Source organism: Orbicella franksi, chromosome 7 (genome assembly GCF_964199315.1).
Source record: "Orbicella franksi chromosome 7, jaOrbFran1.1, whole genome shotgun sequence".
Lineage (NCBI taxonomy): Eukaryota > Metazoa > Cnidaria > Anthozoa > Scleractinia > Merulinidae > Orbicella > Orbicella franksi.
Window position 1 is genome coordinate 28,634,058 of NC_138151.1, and position 15,479 is coordinate 28,649,536.

The 15,479-nt window shown below is 38.8% G+C and overlaps 1 pseudogene across 1 annotated transcript; it reads right to left on the reverse strand.

Annotated features, from left to right (window-relative positions):
* Positions 1 to 6,661: 6,661 nt before the first annotated feature.
* Positions 6,662 to 14,480, reverse strand: LOC145493533 (neural cell adhesion molecule 2-like; annotated as a pseudogene). The gene is made up of 7 exons (XR_014050136.1): positions 13,519 to 14,480; positions 12,521 to 12,660; positions 11,510 to 11,654; positions 10,074 to 10,341; positions 9,412 to 9,681; positions 8,009 to 8,311; positions 6,662 to 7,215 (listed from the first exon to the last, which is right to left on the reverse strand). The product of XR_014050136.1 is annotated as a neural cell adhesion molecule 2-like (transcript).
* Between the last annotated feature and the right edge of the window lie 999 nt (positions 14,481 to 15,479).

Below are 15,479 nucleotides of genomic sequence, written 5' to 3' on the forward strand. Positions count from 1 at the left end.
TTTGTGGTTCAAGTAGTTTTCATATTTAAACTTTGCATCAGCGGAAGAACAGATTCACGCCATGTCAAGTACAAAACCCCTTTCAAATGGAATGAAAACGCAAACTAATTGGTTGTTCAAAGCCCGATTAAGCTAACCCAGGATTAGCTAGAATTTTGATTTCAGTTTTGTAACTTTTTGGTGAGGTGTTCTGTTTATATTGTTTGCCCGTCAGTTTTGATCTGTAATAATCTCAAGCTAAACCGAACGTTAGAGGTGAAAAGCATTGTAAAACAAGAAAAAATAACACTTCAGCTAACGTTTAATCCTGGGTTAACGTAAACCGGCTTTCGAACAACCCGGTTCAGAAGGCAATAATAAACCAAAAGGAGACAAGGATGAGGTACATTATGACGGAATGCGCTTTTGTCATTCGTCGAGTTTTCCACAGTATCAAACTATTAAAGAGCTCGGTTACGGTGTTTTGAAATATTTTGGCAACGTACAAAATTACCTTTAAATTGAAGGAAACCTGAAAGTAATAGTTAACCAAGATATAGTATCACTTAAGAAACCATTAAGAAACAAGTAGAGTAAGGATCGTTAAGATTAACTCGGATTGCAAACGACGAACTTGAAAAATTTAAGCTAACATTTTCAAGACGCCCAAACCGTGACGTACTTCTTTAATATTGGGTTTACAAAAATCTGCTAGTTGGGATTGTCAGAGGGAAATTTAATGAAGTGCGTCAGTCGACCTTCTTTACTTCAGACATCAAAGACATCAAAGGATCAGAGCTGAGTGTCCACATTATGGAAGTATCCGTACTACAGAGAGGTAAAGGTAAATTCTACATACGACCCAAGTGGCCCATGCATGCATAATTTGGCATTCGCAAGAAAGTTTCAAGATAAACTATTTTTACATTGCAAAATTACGTTGTCTTGTTATCAGTGGCTTAGAACCCGAAACCGATACCTGTTGCTATAAATAACGTTATCATTGACTGTATTGTGACTTGTTGTGAAATGCAATATTTAACAAGGTGTGTAATAGGGAAGCGTCCAATGTCAGAACTTTCTCGTTATGGTTTTTCCTACATGTATGTTGCCAAGCCCTTTTTTTGTCACTTCATTTAAGCGATTGTTCACTTTGTTGGGCACATAGCGATACAAAGAGATTATGAAGAGATGCTTCTGGACTTGATTTGAGCACTGTTTTAGTTGCAACCTCTTATGACATCTTTATGTTGGCTTCCCAACGTTTTCCCAAATCTTCTCATCCAATCACAGACGCCGACCAAAAACCACAGTCACATGCAACCTGTCAGTTATTTTGAGTTCTCTGCCATTTAGACCCGGCTAAGTTCTCGATTGTCGGCGAGAAAACCCACCCTGGAGTTCGCGATGAAAATGTTTTTTCCGTCTACCATTCCTTTACATTTCTTTGAACCACCAGGAAAAAAAAACATTAGAAAAGGTCCTAGACACGAAGAAAAGTGCGCACTGAATAAATAGTTAATCTAGGTTGAAATAATCATTATTTCCAAGCTTTTTTGTAGATCTTGTTATAGCTTGCTAATCGCTTTCGCTTAAAAAATAAAGCCATCTGGTGCGGAAGTTGCTTCAAGTTGTTGAATTCTTGCAGTTCAACTGCTCTTGAACAAGAATGGATGGTAGTGACGCAGTGTATGAAGACATAATTTTGGGTATGAAAATTTGTAAATACAATACGCTTATATAATTCAGCTAAATCGTATAAAATTCTTCCGTCGATAAAATTAATTCTTCCTTTCTCTAAGCGGCAAAACTAGCCAAGAAACAACGAAAACAGCACTAGCCGTATTTTCGATGCTAATAACATGTTATACGCTATAATCTAAGAAGATTCACAAGAATCTTTTCAGCCTAAAATCAGCAGAAAAATTATTTTCAGCCTGTGCCGGGGAAACAATATTCTTATTAAAAAAAAAAAAGAATAGAGTAACAAAAGTGCTGGGAAGAACAATACTTAGGAAAATTAGTTGGTGTGAACCCAACTTTATAAAGATGAAGATGAATACGAACAAAGATCTCGAGTGCAAAATAATTAAACTTAGACTATAGAAAAATGTAGAGCGTTGAATTTAAACCCACTACGTCGTCTTGAAGAATTTTACTAGCAGATATTTTTCCGCATTGTCATTGATCCTGCAAGAAATCAACGCTCCTGTGAATCTTAAACATCCTTGTGCTTTTTTTATTGTTATCTATTGGACGTTATTCAACATTTGCTGCTGGAATATCGTTTTAAGGTTTCCTTCTCAATTCGAATTTTAGGAAAGAAACTGCAACATTGTCGCGTACAACCCCTCCCCCCGGGGGTACTCCATATAGTGGCACTGGAAGGCTCCCCCCGAAAGGGCTTCAGGTACATAAAAGGGTAGGGATTTCACAAGTTAAGGTATATGGAAGGGTAAGGAAATCTGTCATTTAGTTATTTTAAAGGGCCTTTAAAATATTTCAAACAAACGTACCCTGTGGCTGTATCATTTCATTTATCAAGCACTACATGAAAATGACAAGAACATTTCCTTTTTTTGGCGATTTATTCATAATACGGACCCTTCAAGAGGTACCTTTTTCATTTAAAGGTGTACGAAGGGAGCACCGTTCTGTCAAAATGGTATACAAAAGGGTAAGGGGTTGAACCTTGGGGCGGAGCCTCCCCATGTAGAAAATTGTAGAGTAGCGCCCGCCCCCCCCCCCCTCTCCCCCCCCCCTCTCCCCTGAGCGCACAAGTGTTTGGCCACCCTGTTCCAAGATGTTGCTTGGTGCAAACGGGCAGACAAACGTGTACAGCATGCTGTGCCGCAGCAGGGTTGCAATATGTTGCATTTGAATGTTGCGTGTTTTTGGCGGGGCCTGAATGATCCCCCACAAAACAATGATTTGATCTACGAGTCGTACCCGGCTTATCTTCCTCTTGAGGTCCAAGAACAAAGTGATATCAGTCGTTGGCATTTAATGGATACACCTTGCTCGAGAAAACAAAAAACATCGACCATGTAAAGTATGATTCGCTCTCTTCAAAATTAGTCTAACTCTGTCTATGCTCGAATATACTGTTATGTTACTCGGATGTTTAACTATTTGTGAGGTCATAAACATCTCTTGCTTGAAATATCCAAGGACTGAATTTTTACCATATTTATCAGTCATGTTAATTTTCATTTCGATCCATGTTTCTATTGAAACTGCTTTGCTTTGAAGATACAGCAATTTAGAATTTCTGAATTCTTTTCTGAAAATTTTCTCGTGAATAGGACAAAACTGGGAAAAATAACAGCATTTTACCTTACCACAAGACTTAAGACTAAAGATAATATAGATTTAAATATTACTACAACGTTTAGTATTTTATTTATATTGGCTACCATACCGGTTTAACAACGCTGGTTTGAGAAATAAAAAATGTTTTCTGTTTCTATTTAGCGATCTTTGCTGACTTCATAGTTTACATTTTTTCTCCTTTGTGCGGAGAAGGCATCACGCTAGACACGAATAGACTATAAACATTTTATAGAGCTTGTGAAACTTAGTAATTGTGAAATGTGTGGCTGTTTGAGCGTAATATTCAGAGAGGAATTGGCTTTCAAGAACTGCAAAATTTCTGGGTGGCGATTAAAGTGCTAATCAGCTCATACATTCTTTGTAAAATTTTCAGGTTTTTTAAACCCCGTCGCTTTGCAAATACTCAATACATCGGGGTCATCTTCCTTGGGACAGTTAATCGTGCTGTGCCCTTTCAATATTCAGAACGGATATTATCGTACGCCTTGATCAGAAACTGAATCGCTTATATGCTAATGAGGCAAATATTGTAAAGAAAGATTCCCCTATAGAGTTCTGATAAAAAGGAGAGAGTGATTTGGAGGATGAGAAAAACTGTCGTCTAAACAAGCGTAGGCGTCTTGTGTATTTCTGCAGCTGTTTCGATGTTTCTTCAAATTTGAAAAGAGGAAAAAAATAGTTTTTCCTTTTGCAAAAAAAAAAATAATTTCTGTTACCATAGAGTTATGCTGAATGGTGTTCAGAGCTCGTAGTAACATTTATTTCTCAAGCGTTCAAAATTTTTAAATGTATATCTTCGCCAGCAAAATCTCTTCTGAAAAATAATCAGACTTGTAAATTTTACAGTTATTTTATTTGGCCCCTTCTCGACTACTATACACTGTTTTGAATACGTTTCCGTCATAGACAGAAACAAAATTTTCAGACGCCGATGAAAACAGGCTTGTACGTGATGTTCCATTCTGAAAGTATCAATATCACGCAATGTCACGTTTTGTGCCGTCGCGCGATATAACGTGGCACTTGTCACTTGTTCATACCACCTGCAACTTCAGACACGGAAATTGTTGAATTTCGACGAAATGTTTACAAGTTATCTCGTCTATCCTTACGTCTTTGAAATCCTCGATCGAAACGGAGCTTAGCGTCTTGAACCGTGGACGATCGGAAATGTTGTATTTTTCTTTTTTCTTTTTTTCAAAGTATTTCCCATACGCAATATTAAGCCTGACTAACGCCTGAGGACATCTGTAATGAACGCTGTGCCCACGCAACATGGTGTTTAATTGTTTACGTTTGGCGACTACTAAAAAACATGCAATCTAGCACAACCGGATGATCCGGTTTAGAACTGGTCGCTGTCCTTTCTGGTATAATAGCTAAACGTAACTCAGTGATATCTTTTAGTCTTGAAGGAAGTCGTAAGATCGATGATTTAATTTAACTCTTTTTATTACGTAATATTGATCGATCACGTACAAGTGTCTGATGAGTGTCTCAAAGAAGGTCTAATTCTGTGAAGTCTTCATCACGGCACCGTTTATAACAGAATTAACTTTAAAGGACAGTCACGGTATTTTGAGTTATTTTGGCCACATACAAAATTACCTTTAAATGGTAGGAAACCTGAAAATAACAGTTTAATAAGATAGAACAACACCAAAGAGATAATGATAAACCATAAAGGAACGAGGATGGCTAAGGATGGAGAAGATTCACACGGATTACAAAAGACGAATTTGAAAAATTGAGGCCAAACCTTTCAATATGCGCAAACCGTGACGTAGCTCCTTTAAAGTAAAGGAACTGCTTCTAACAACAGTCTACCATTGTACAACATCAAAGGCTCTTTGAGCTATCTCGTGTTACACAGTTCTCCACATCCCTGTGCCTTACATTTTGCAGTAGCATAATATCTTCAGCGTAACTCTGCACTTGACGGAGGCGTTTTAAAAAGTTCTTTTGTATTTGAATATCCCCATGAGGGAAACCTCGAAATTATGGATGGGGCATGGCGCTAAGAGAGCGTATCCCTAAGTAAACTTCTAGAGCCAGGTGATTCCAAGGGTGGACAGTGTTTTCCGAGATATAATCGCTATTCAGGGGATATAACTTTAACCCGTGGATACCGTTGACTACCCTTCGAACAAACAGTGCCATTGCCTCAAGTTGCTTGTGTATTACTTTTATCCTTGCAACATAAGCAGATTTTAATCAGCATGTAATGCACAGTGTCATGATTAACTGTCCCAAGGAAGATGAGCCTGCCGAAAATTCAACAACTTCCAAAAAAAAAATTCTGCACGCCAAAAACGGCTGAAAACAAAATCGTGCAAGGGGAGTCATGGGAAAAACATCAAGCAAGTGCTTTCTACTATCCGGGTCCTATTTTTTAGGTGAAAAAAATTCTTGCACAAGTTATTGCCCACCAGAAAAATCATGTACAACCTTAAGGTAAGAAAAAAATTTCATACCCCAGAAATTTGGTCAGCCCCCCTCCCCCGCAACTCCTCAAAAAAATAATGGTCCATCACTTATTTCTAATTCTTGAGGTGTCTGTGTCCTTTTGAGTGGTTTTTACACCTAGAAGAAATACACTCTTGAACTTTGACGTAAATATGTGATCCTGGGTTGTAGTAGGGGATTTTTGTGACCCGGAGAGGGGGGGAGGGGGCGCGTTTTCACGAGTCCATTTCAGTTTGTGGTTCTTGAGTGGTGAGAAACTGTTCTGTGAATCGTGATTGTAGTATACTCCGTAAAACGCGTATTTCAAAGATCGTGAAAACGAATTTTGCTTTATGAAATGTAAAATCAAGTTTGGTGACTTGTGAAACCTTCCTTGTTCTTATATATTCCTTTTGAAACGTTTACGCTAAAAGACTAATAGAAGCCACTCGTGGTTAGTTAAGGTCATGTGTTAATTTGAGATGGAAAGAATTGTTTTCTTTGTCGTGCACTTTCTAAAAATAACCTGATCGAATTTGAATCTAAGCCTATTTCAAGCATTTTTCAGCATAGCAACGCATTAAATTGAGGTGGATTGAAACTGGTTTGTCATCCTCGAATGAGATATTGGCTCATGTCATCACCTCGAGATTCTATTCAGGGGAACTGGAACTGAGGCAACTGAAGTGAAGTGAAGTGAAAGACTCTCTCAACTCGGTGTTCCATTGACCCCCAGTTATCTACGTGTGCATGGCGGTGAGCTGCATCACTGACATGGCAGAGTCTTTGTTGAGGGAAGTTTTAGTTCACACGGTCAAGAGAGATTTTAGATCGTTCAGCTTCAATCTTTCGAGATTACAACCAGAAATAGCCCTCTGTAACGTTTAGTGGGTGTTTTTTTTTTTTTTTTTTGGGGGGGGGGGGATAGGGAATCAAAGGGTTAAGGTACATCATGCATCGAGAGAATTTGCTTCTGATTTCGGAACGGCCATCTTTGTTTTTCCGTAATTTGGCGCAAGTATTAATCTTTGGCTTTTCGTCAAGGCCCAGACCATTTCCTCCGCCTAACTTAAGCACATGTTTCAACACAAATCACAATCAGCCAGCCAAACTTTTAATTTTACAAGGCCTGAAGCATACTTTAACCATTACTGTTCAGGATTATACGTACACTTGTCTTTGTGTGTTGAGAAGTTAGTAACCTAGTAAGTCGTAAATTCCTAGCCTTTATTTGTGGAGTGACCCGGCTAAGAGTTACAGTTTAGGAGTGCCTGTGCCTAAGCTTACGCCAATGTCGCCTACGTCAATGTCTGTGCTATTGACTATGCGTGCGCTATGGTGAAAACGAGCCTTTAGTTGCGTCTCGTGAATGTTCATGGCCTCAGAACAAAAACAGAAGACCGCCAACCAAGATTGTTAGGGAGGCACTGGTTATCACGCGTGACTGTGAACTTCGTTCTGCAAAACAAGAAACAAAAGTTTCTGAGAAACGTGCAACAATTGCAAAAAGGGAAAATACCGTATGGGAATTGCGTTTGAACGGTAGTGGGAGGCACGCGGGAAGTCTAAAGTATGCAGAGGCGAAGGAAAAGAGAAAAGTGAAGCAAAGGTTTTCTCCAGCAAAACTTCGTGATTGTCATCTGATCAAACGGTTTTATTGGGCAAACAGTTGAGATCCCAAAAGACTACAAAACGAAGTTTCCGATTAACTTACGGCAAAGAGAGTCAATTTCACACGGTCCATTCGACGAGCCTAACCGAAAACTGACTTACGTTGACCTTCCCCGTGTTAAGCTGGTTGAATTTACAAACTCGTTTGTTCAAGAGCTCAAGAAGAACACGAAGCTTTGCAACTTATGCGCGGAAAAAAATGCAGTGTAAGAATGAAAAGAAGTTGTTTGTTAAGAGGAATACTTGAGCTAATAAATTCACAATTATTACTCGGGTCGGAGACCGAAATGCAAGGGAAGGCTCACGACGAATGTGGAAAGCAAATTGAGGAGAAAGATTGGTAAAGATTAATTTCACAACTGCTTACGTTGTGTGCATAACTGTGATGATCAATCATGTCTTCAAAGATTGGTATGTTCACCAGATGTGAAATGACTAAGTTCAACTACTTGAGATGTTCACAACGTCACCTATGTGCTTTTCAGAAACATTCCATGTCATGGTGATGTCCCTAAATCCCTTGTCCAAGTCTCCATTCTCGTAATTACTGACTAAACTCAGTACACTACTTCTTAAATACCTCCTGGGAAGTTTGTCTGAATGTATCTCTCTCCAGGGAAGCTTTCTCCTCCTTTGTTTTTGGCGATCACCTCAAACTTGTACTGGACTTTGTTTTGTAGATCGCTGAGGTCATACCGTAGTCCTTTCGTATTATCTGTTATCCACGGGCCTTTCTTGTTATCTTTCTCCACCCGGCGTCTTACCGAGTAAGTGATATCGTCATCGCCCCCAGTCTCCTCAGGGCGCCGCCACTTCAGCGTGAAGCTGTCTTTGGGTAGCAGAGTGGACGCAGGCGAGTAGATGACTGGTCGCCCGGGTGCACCTACAAAGAAAAGAAAAAATGACGGCTACTTTAATGCTTCGACTGCAACTTCTACATCAACGAAAGGAACGCTTCTTTATATGGTAATGTGAGTACAAGTAAATTGAACTTGGATTAATGCTAAACAGCCAATTGCGAGTTAAAGTCGAAAATTATGCAAGACAACTTCCGAACATTGGTTTAAGACCTAAATACTTCACCTTTCTAAAATAACTCTTCAATGACCATTTTGACCAATGACAAATGAAAACTTTACATTACTTAGTAAGTGAATAACATTTCCATAACATTTTAACTTTCAGTACTTTGATCAATGCTGTTTTGTTTACAATCTATTATTGCAGGTCAGCTTATAAGCTCAAGTCTTAATAAGATTACTAAGGAGGTTCCAGATGTTGACACTATGGATGAAACTGTAGTCTGTGTGACCACTTTCATGAGGTACTGTTTATCAGATGTGACTTTTTCACCTTACAAAATCACGAGCCAGTTGAAGACCATTTAGAAGCTTTTAACTGTTGCTGTAGCATGCCCTATGGCTTATTTCAAAAGTTAACCATAGAGAAGATCTAATTCTAAAATTTTTGACATTAATAAACAAACACATGTAAGTCTCTCTTTGTGGATTTTTTTTTCTTTTTTTTTTCAACTTTCTAAGTATTTGTTTTGGGGTAAAAGGCTGCACAGGTGAATACAACTGCCAAGCACCGGTAGAGAGGGCGGGGGGGGGGGGGGGCATGTACCCTCACAACATCATCAAATAAAAATTCTAGGAATTGTTATTTCCAATATTTCCCACAAGAAATGCTAGGTTTTGGACAACACCAAGAAGGGTAATATGAAAATGTCCCAGGCATTCCATGATGTTTGCTCAGACCACTGAACCACTAGCGCCAACCTTCAACAGGGAATTCACAACAGTAAGATTTTTTTAAGGGGGGCAAGTGACCTGGTTGCATATGCCACTCAACCAGGGCCAGACTAACACATACAGAGATAAGCCTGATTTCTCAGGCTAGTGTTTTCCATTGACAGCTGCAGTGGTTTAAAACAAACACAATGTGAATGGCATAATTATGGTCCGTTATTCTAAATCTCACAGTATTCTTCAGTCTTTACGTTTACATGGACTGGGGGGCCCCATTTGGCCTTGGAAGTGGCTCTCAGTGAGATGCTGTATTCAGTGTTATGTTCTAGATCAGTGATAATGTACGATGTTTCATCTCCATCGATGTTCAGAGTAGTGCTTGAATAAGTCAAGACATATCTGTTGATGGGCATGCCTCCATCTTGTTTTGGCCGCTCCCATTTGAGTTCGATACTCTTACAGCTGGGTGTGGCTTTAAGATTTTCAATCTTACTTGGTGCTTCTGAAAACAGCAAAACAAACAAACAAAAAAAACATTAAAAGAATTATTACTCCACCTAACACCTCCTTACATCAAATCACCCTCCACACATTGGCCCCATTTCATTGACCAAAAAGAGAATGTGCAAAGCTGAATTAAAACAGTTTTAAAAACGAATTCAGTTCAGTTCACACAGTGATTGATGAAATGAGTGTTGCTATTGGGCAAATTTTCCTTTAAGTATTCAAGAACCCAATTCAACACTCACTGTCTGAAGCAAAAATGAAAACACTGCACAAGAACATTCAAGGAAGTGTTCTCTATAGGTCCCACATTCAATTACACATGAATTGTTCGAACCATTTTCAGCCTCCAAAATTGGTCACTGACTGGAAACAAGGAATCCTTCTCACCTGCTAACTTGAGTTCAATGGAATAGTTTGTCGGTCCAAATTTATTTTGTGCATGGCATTTGTACACACCAAAGTTCTTCAAGGCATTTGTGAAGAGCTTCTTTTCAGCAACTATTGAAGCATTGGACACGAGCTTTTTTTTAAATCGCATAGTAACAAATGGTTCTGGATAACCACCAAACTTGCATCGCAACCCATGTTGGATCACTGTTGCCCAAATAAGAATACACTTCTCTGGGTGAGGCCAGCCCAATGACGAAAGGTTTTGCTAAAAATGAAAAATGTCATTTTTTAAACACACTTGAAAATTTTTTTTCACCAGAGAACAACACACTCTTCATATTGCTACCATGGTTGGAAAGTAAATAGTCACAGAGTAGTGACTACTCATGAAATATGTTTGGAATATTGATTACTATGTTACTACCATCCAGTCCCTAGTACTATTACTGTAACGAGGTAGGTAACAGGTTAAGTCTGGATACAAGCCAAGAGGCCCATCCGGCTAGAACTTATTTCTGTAGCATGAAGCGACTAGGAATATTTCTACTCCACCCTGGATGGGATGCTAGTCCATCGCAGGGTTACCTGCAGTTTTAAATTCACCAGTACCCATTTATACATCTGGGTGGAGAGAGGCACTGTGAGAGTAAAGTATCTTGCCCAAGAACACAACACAATGTCCCCGGCCAGGGTTTGAACCCAAACTCCTCGATGTGAGTCAAGCACACTAACCATGAGGCCACCGCGCCTCCACATTAACATTAACAAACAAAGTGATAATTGTGAAATATGACAATCATCATGCCAGAAAGAAAAAATCTGCCAAAGAAAACAGAATCTGATTCTTTAAATGGGATTCAAAACCAAGACCCCCCAGATACCAATCGGGTGCTCTTAAATGAGCTACAAAGAGACTCTTAGGGTGCCAGGCTTGTTACTAGGTTTCTAATAATGTAACATGCAGTCTGCATTTCATTAAACAATGAAAATCACGAATATGTAGCAAGTTCTTTATAATTAAAATAAATAGAAACAATTTTTATGTTGTAACCATGGGACAAGATAACATCTTAGTTTTCAGTCCAGGTTCAAATTTGAGCAGTGCAGTAAAACATAGCAATTTCCATTTCTTTGCTTTGCCTAACACTTCCTGATTTGACCTCTCTCTCTCTCTCTCTCTCTCTCTCTCTCTCTCTCTCCGTTCCTAAATCTGTGACTGGACAGTGACAGTCTTAAGAAAATGTTGCCTTTTGAGACTCCCTTTCCATCAAAAGTTGTCATGACCTTCCTTGGAAGAGTGGATATTAAATAAGCAATGCTCAGAGGTAAAATACACTCTCGCCTCACAATGCAAGATTCTCATCTCAAGCAAGAGTTGAGCTGTACCATAAGATAGCTTTATGTGAAAAGAAAAAAAGGATTTATCCCCTTACATTCAATGTTAATGGGTATTGACAAATTCTTCACAATGGTATTTCCTTGGCTATCAACAGCAGTGTTGCTCGCTTCACAAATGTACTCTCCACCATCCTGCACTTGGCTGTTTTTGAACTCAATTATGCTTTGTCCTTTAGTTTGCTAGAGAAAGAAAACAGAACAAAATGTCTGACCTTCAATATGCAGAAAGCCTCATTAGCAGAGATTGACTATTTAAGCTGCCATTTAAGAAATAGAAAACGTGTACTGTGTTTCTAACGAGTTATAGAAATACGAGTGGAAGTCTGGGAGATTGAGAAAGGCTATGGGAACACGAGCCATAGGCCAGTGTTTCCACAGGTTTTTCGAGTTCTCCCAAAGTGTTTCTATAACTTGATAGAAACACGGAGAACATGTTTTTTATTTCTTTTAAAAAAAACCACGACGAAAAAAAGGAAAACAACTTGTTAACTATGATTATCAAAATGTAAAATTCTCTTTGCTTGTGCCATCATTATATCGACAGCTCGTGCTAGTTCTGTGTTTCAATTGAGTTTTAGTATAAATCTACTAGCGTTCTATCACGAATGCTGTCCTCTGATTGGTTACACTACTCGCGTTCTATTCTGTGATAGATAGTGAGTAGCACAGCAGAGTGCGCTGGGGGCCGCTTCTTTGTGTTTTTGAAGTGTCTGTAAAGAGGATTTAGATGAAAGTTTTGAACGACTAATAGATTTATACTAAAACAATTAGATTATTCACTCTCGATTTCTATGCGTGATAGTTGACGAGGGCGCAACCCGAGTCAACAATCACGCGATAGAAATCTCAGGCTCATAATCTAATTGCTTCATAGAAACACGATTTTTAACCAATCAGCGCACGTATTTTCTTAAATTCATAAATTATGCTGGCCGGTCTCCATGGCAGAGTTGTAAATCACGCAGTCGAGAATTTCCTTAGATTTTACACTTTACACTCTAGATCTCCTGTAAAGAAACAATTTGGTTACTTTCTAGTTTCCTTACCTGCTGTCGAGGGTCTATAACCCCATTTCGTCTCCATGCCACATCTGGGAGAGGATTGCCAGTTGCTTCACACTTTAATTTGTAGTTGTCCCCTCTCTTTAATGATAAAGGAATGCCTTGTGTGACAATCTTTGGTGCAACTGAAATACAAAATTAAAACAATTACACAAAATATGCGCAAGTGATATCCATTTAAGAAACTGCTGTAATAGCATCCAATGGAGTTAATCTTGACGATTTTGACATGGACGTTCGAAGAAGTCTAATGGCTGGCAATTGCAGCTGAATTCTAACTACATGTAGAATTAGCAAATACTGCTTATATTTTTCTTTTGTGTGGTTTTTTTTTTTTTTTGACAAAAATTGGCACCTTTGACGACATTTTGGAATGCTTTCAATACTGTAAGAAAAACATGATTCGATACTCAGTCATAGATAAACATGACTGACATTGACCAATCAAATGGTTTTAATGTTGAAGGTCACTTCAATTCCATCATTAACTTGTGACCATTTTTCAAAATTCAAATAACACAGCCTTTATAACAATTTCAGTGCGAGAATTTTGATTTAATTTCGAAGACGATGCCTACAGTAACATTCTAAACCCTAAATAACCAACGATGCTTTCAATGTAAGATACAAATCGATCAGTTGGGTTTGTCATACATGTATAACTCGCCCTAAAATTTAACAATTTTCACTCCAGACCCACTCACCCCCACCCCCCTCCCAACCTGGATTCCCAGGGTACTTGACTCCCTCTCCCATGAGAATTTCCAGAATACTATTTGTTGGGAGGCTGGGGTGGATTTTTCCTGGTATCACCAGCCAGAAGGAGGACACTAAATTAACTGATTGAAATACCCGAACTCATCTGGCCCTTATTCCTATGGACACACTGCTACTGCTGTTTATTGCACCAGCACACCACTAGTCCACAAAATATTAATATCAAATCCTAAATTCAAAATCTTTATCCATGACATGATCCTCACCAAACACATCAACCACCTCCACTACAGCACTGGCTTGACCAATCTCCTCTCCAGTTTCCTCAATCTTGATGAAAGCCACGCAGGTGTAATTGCCTTTAGTAAATGACACGTCCACAGATGTAAAGGTCAGATTACACCCACTGACTTGAACATTGCCAATTGTATTAATTTGGTTTCCATCTGGGGAGAGCCATTTGCATTGGGGAGTAGGAACACCAGTCGCCTTGCATATGAAGGAGGCTGGATAGCCCTGAGTTAAATACCTCCTTGGCACAGAGAATGGGTTGATCTTTGGCAGCTCTAAGAGGCAAAAGTGCATTATTCTCATGAGTTCAAGAAATCATGTCTATCTAGAAATCATCCTGGTAGAAAGTATGCAATAATACAGTTGTCCTTCAATTTGAAAGAAACACAGAACTAGCACAAGCTGTTGATGTAATAATGACAACACAAAGTAAATTCACAATTTTGATAACCAAAATAAATAAGTGATTCTTAATGGTTTTTTTTCCTTCAAAAAGCTGTAAAAGCACTCAACAGCAGCTCATTTTCCAACATTATTTCTCTTTCTCCCAAACTGTACTTTCTTAGACAACTGAAAAGGGCTAACATTATGACCAAAGACCTTATAACATTCTATATCACCTGCATCCGCCCTTTTATGGAATACGCACGTACAGTCTTCTACCATGTCCTTTTCGAGTACCTCTCTGGTGAGCTTAAATCTCAACAGAAAAGCGCATTCAGTATTATTTTTCCTTTGTTGTCCTCTGGGATGCTATGTCAGCAGCAAAACCTAATCAGCCTCACAGAACCCCGCCGTGCTATATCAGCTAAGCTTTTTGCAGACATATAATAAGCAATCAAGATCACAAGCTATGCCCCCTCCTACCCCCACCAATCATGCGTGTTAAGAACCTTAACAGTGTACGCCCATTTCAGTTGCCCACATGTAACACGAACAAGATGAATGATTGTTTTTTATATATAGTCATTGTAAATAGTTGTTTCAATTTCTTGGTTTCACGTTGCATTGTTTCTTAAGTTATTTAATATTTTGTAAAGTTTCTACACAATTCAGTAACGTACTGCCACAGTTGAATCTCAATAATTTAACTATCTGTTATATTCTATCTATTCTCAACTTCAACTTTTTTCATAACTAGGTAGAAACACTGAAAATATTCTCTATTTCATAACTTAAATGTGCAACTTTTACTTACCCACAGCATACACCTTAATTTTAGCGTCTTGCTCCAATCCACTTTGTTCAACTTTACAAGTGTAGTTGCCTCGATCGGATTTTGCCACCTTGTCTATTTTCAAAGAGCCATCATCGAGTACACTCAGGCGGCGATCAGAAGCAGGGTTCAACTCCTTACCATCCTTCTTCCATGTATATGTTGGTTTGGGATAGCCAGAAATGCCAAGCTTAATGGTGTCCACATTTCCAATTCTGATGTGCTGAGTTTTGGCAACATGATCTATATTAACTGAAACAAATTACGAAGGCCATGTTACAAACAATGCATTAAAGTATTTGACTTTTGACTTAAAAAATATGCCCGCATATTTGTCTTTGGACATTACCTTGAAGCTCACAGTTTTTCCTCAAGCTTTGCTCTTGGAAAACTGTTTGCTTCTCAGAACAGATTGTGTAAAAAACGCAACAGAAATCTGAGCATACTGTCACATCAAATGGTACACTATGTATATATAGACTTTGTACTTACAAGCGACATGTACAATCAATGTTTCTTTGTTGTTGCTTCCACGACACTCGTATTTATTGCTTCCGTAAGACACTTTAACATCAACAAACTTAAGCTTGTGTTTATTTCCACTACTTTCAACTCGAATATCAGCTGATGGTGAAGTAGTTATTTTGCTTCCACCTGGATCGAACCAACCAAGGAAAGTCTCACCAGTCACATTACACGTAACTGTCACTGTTGCTCCAA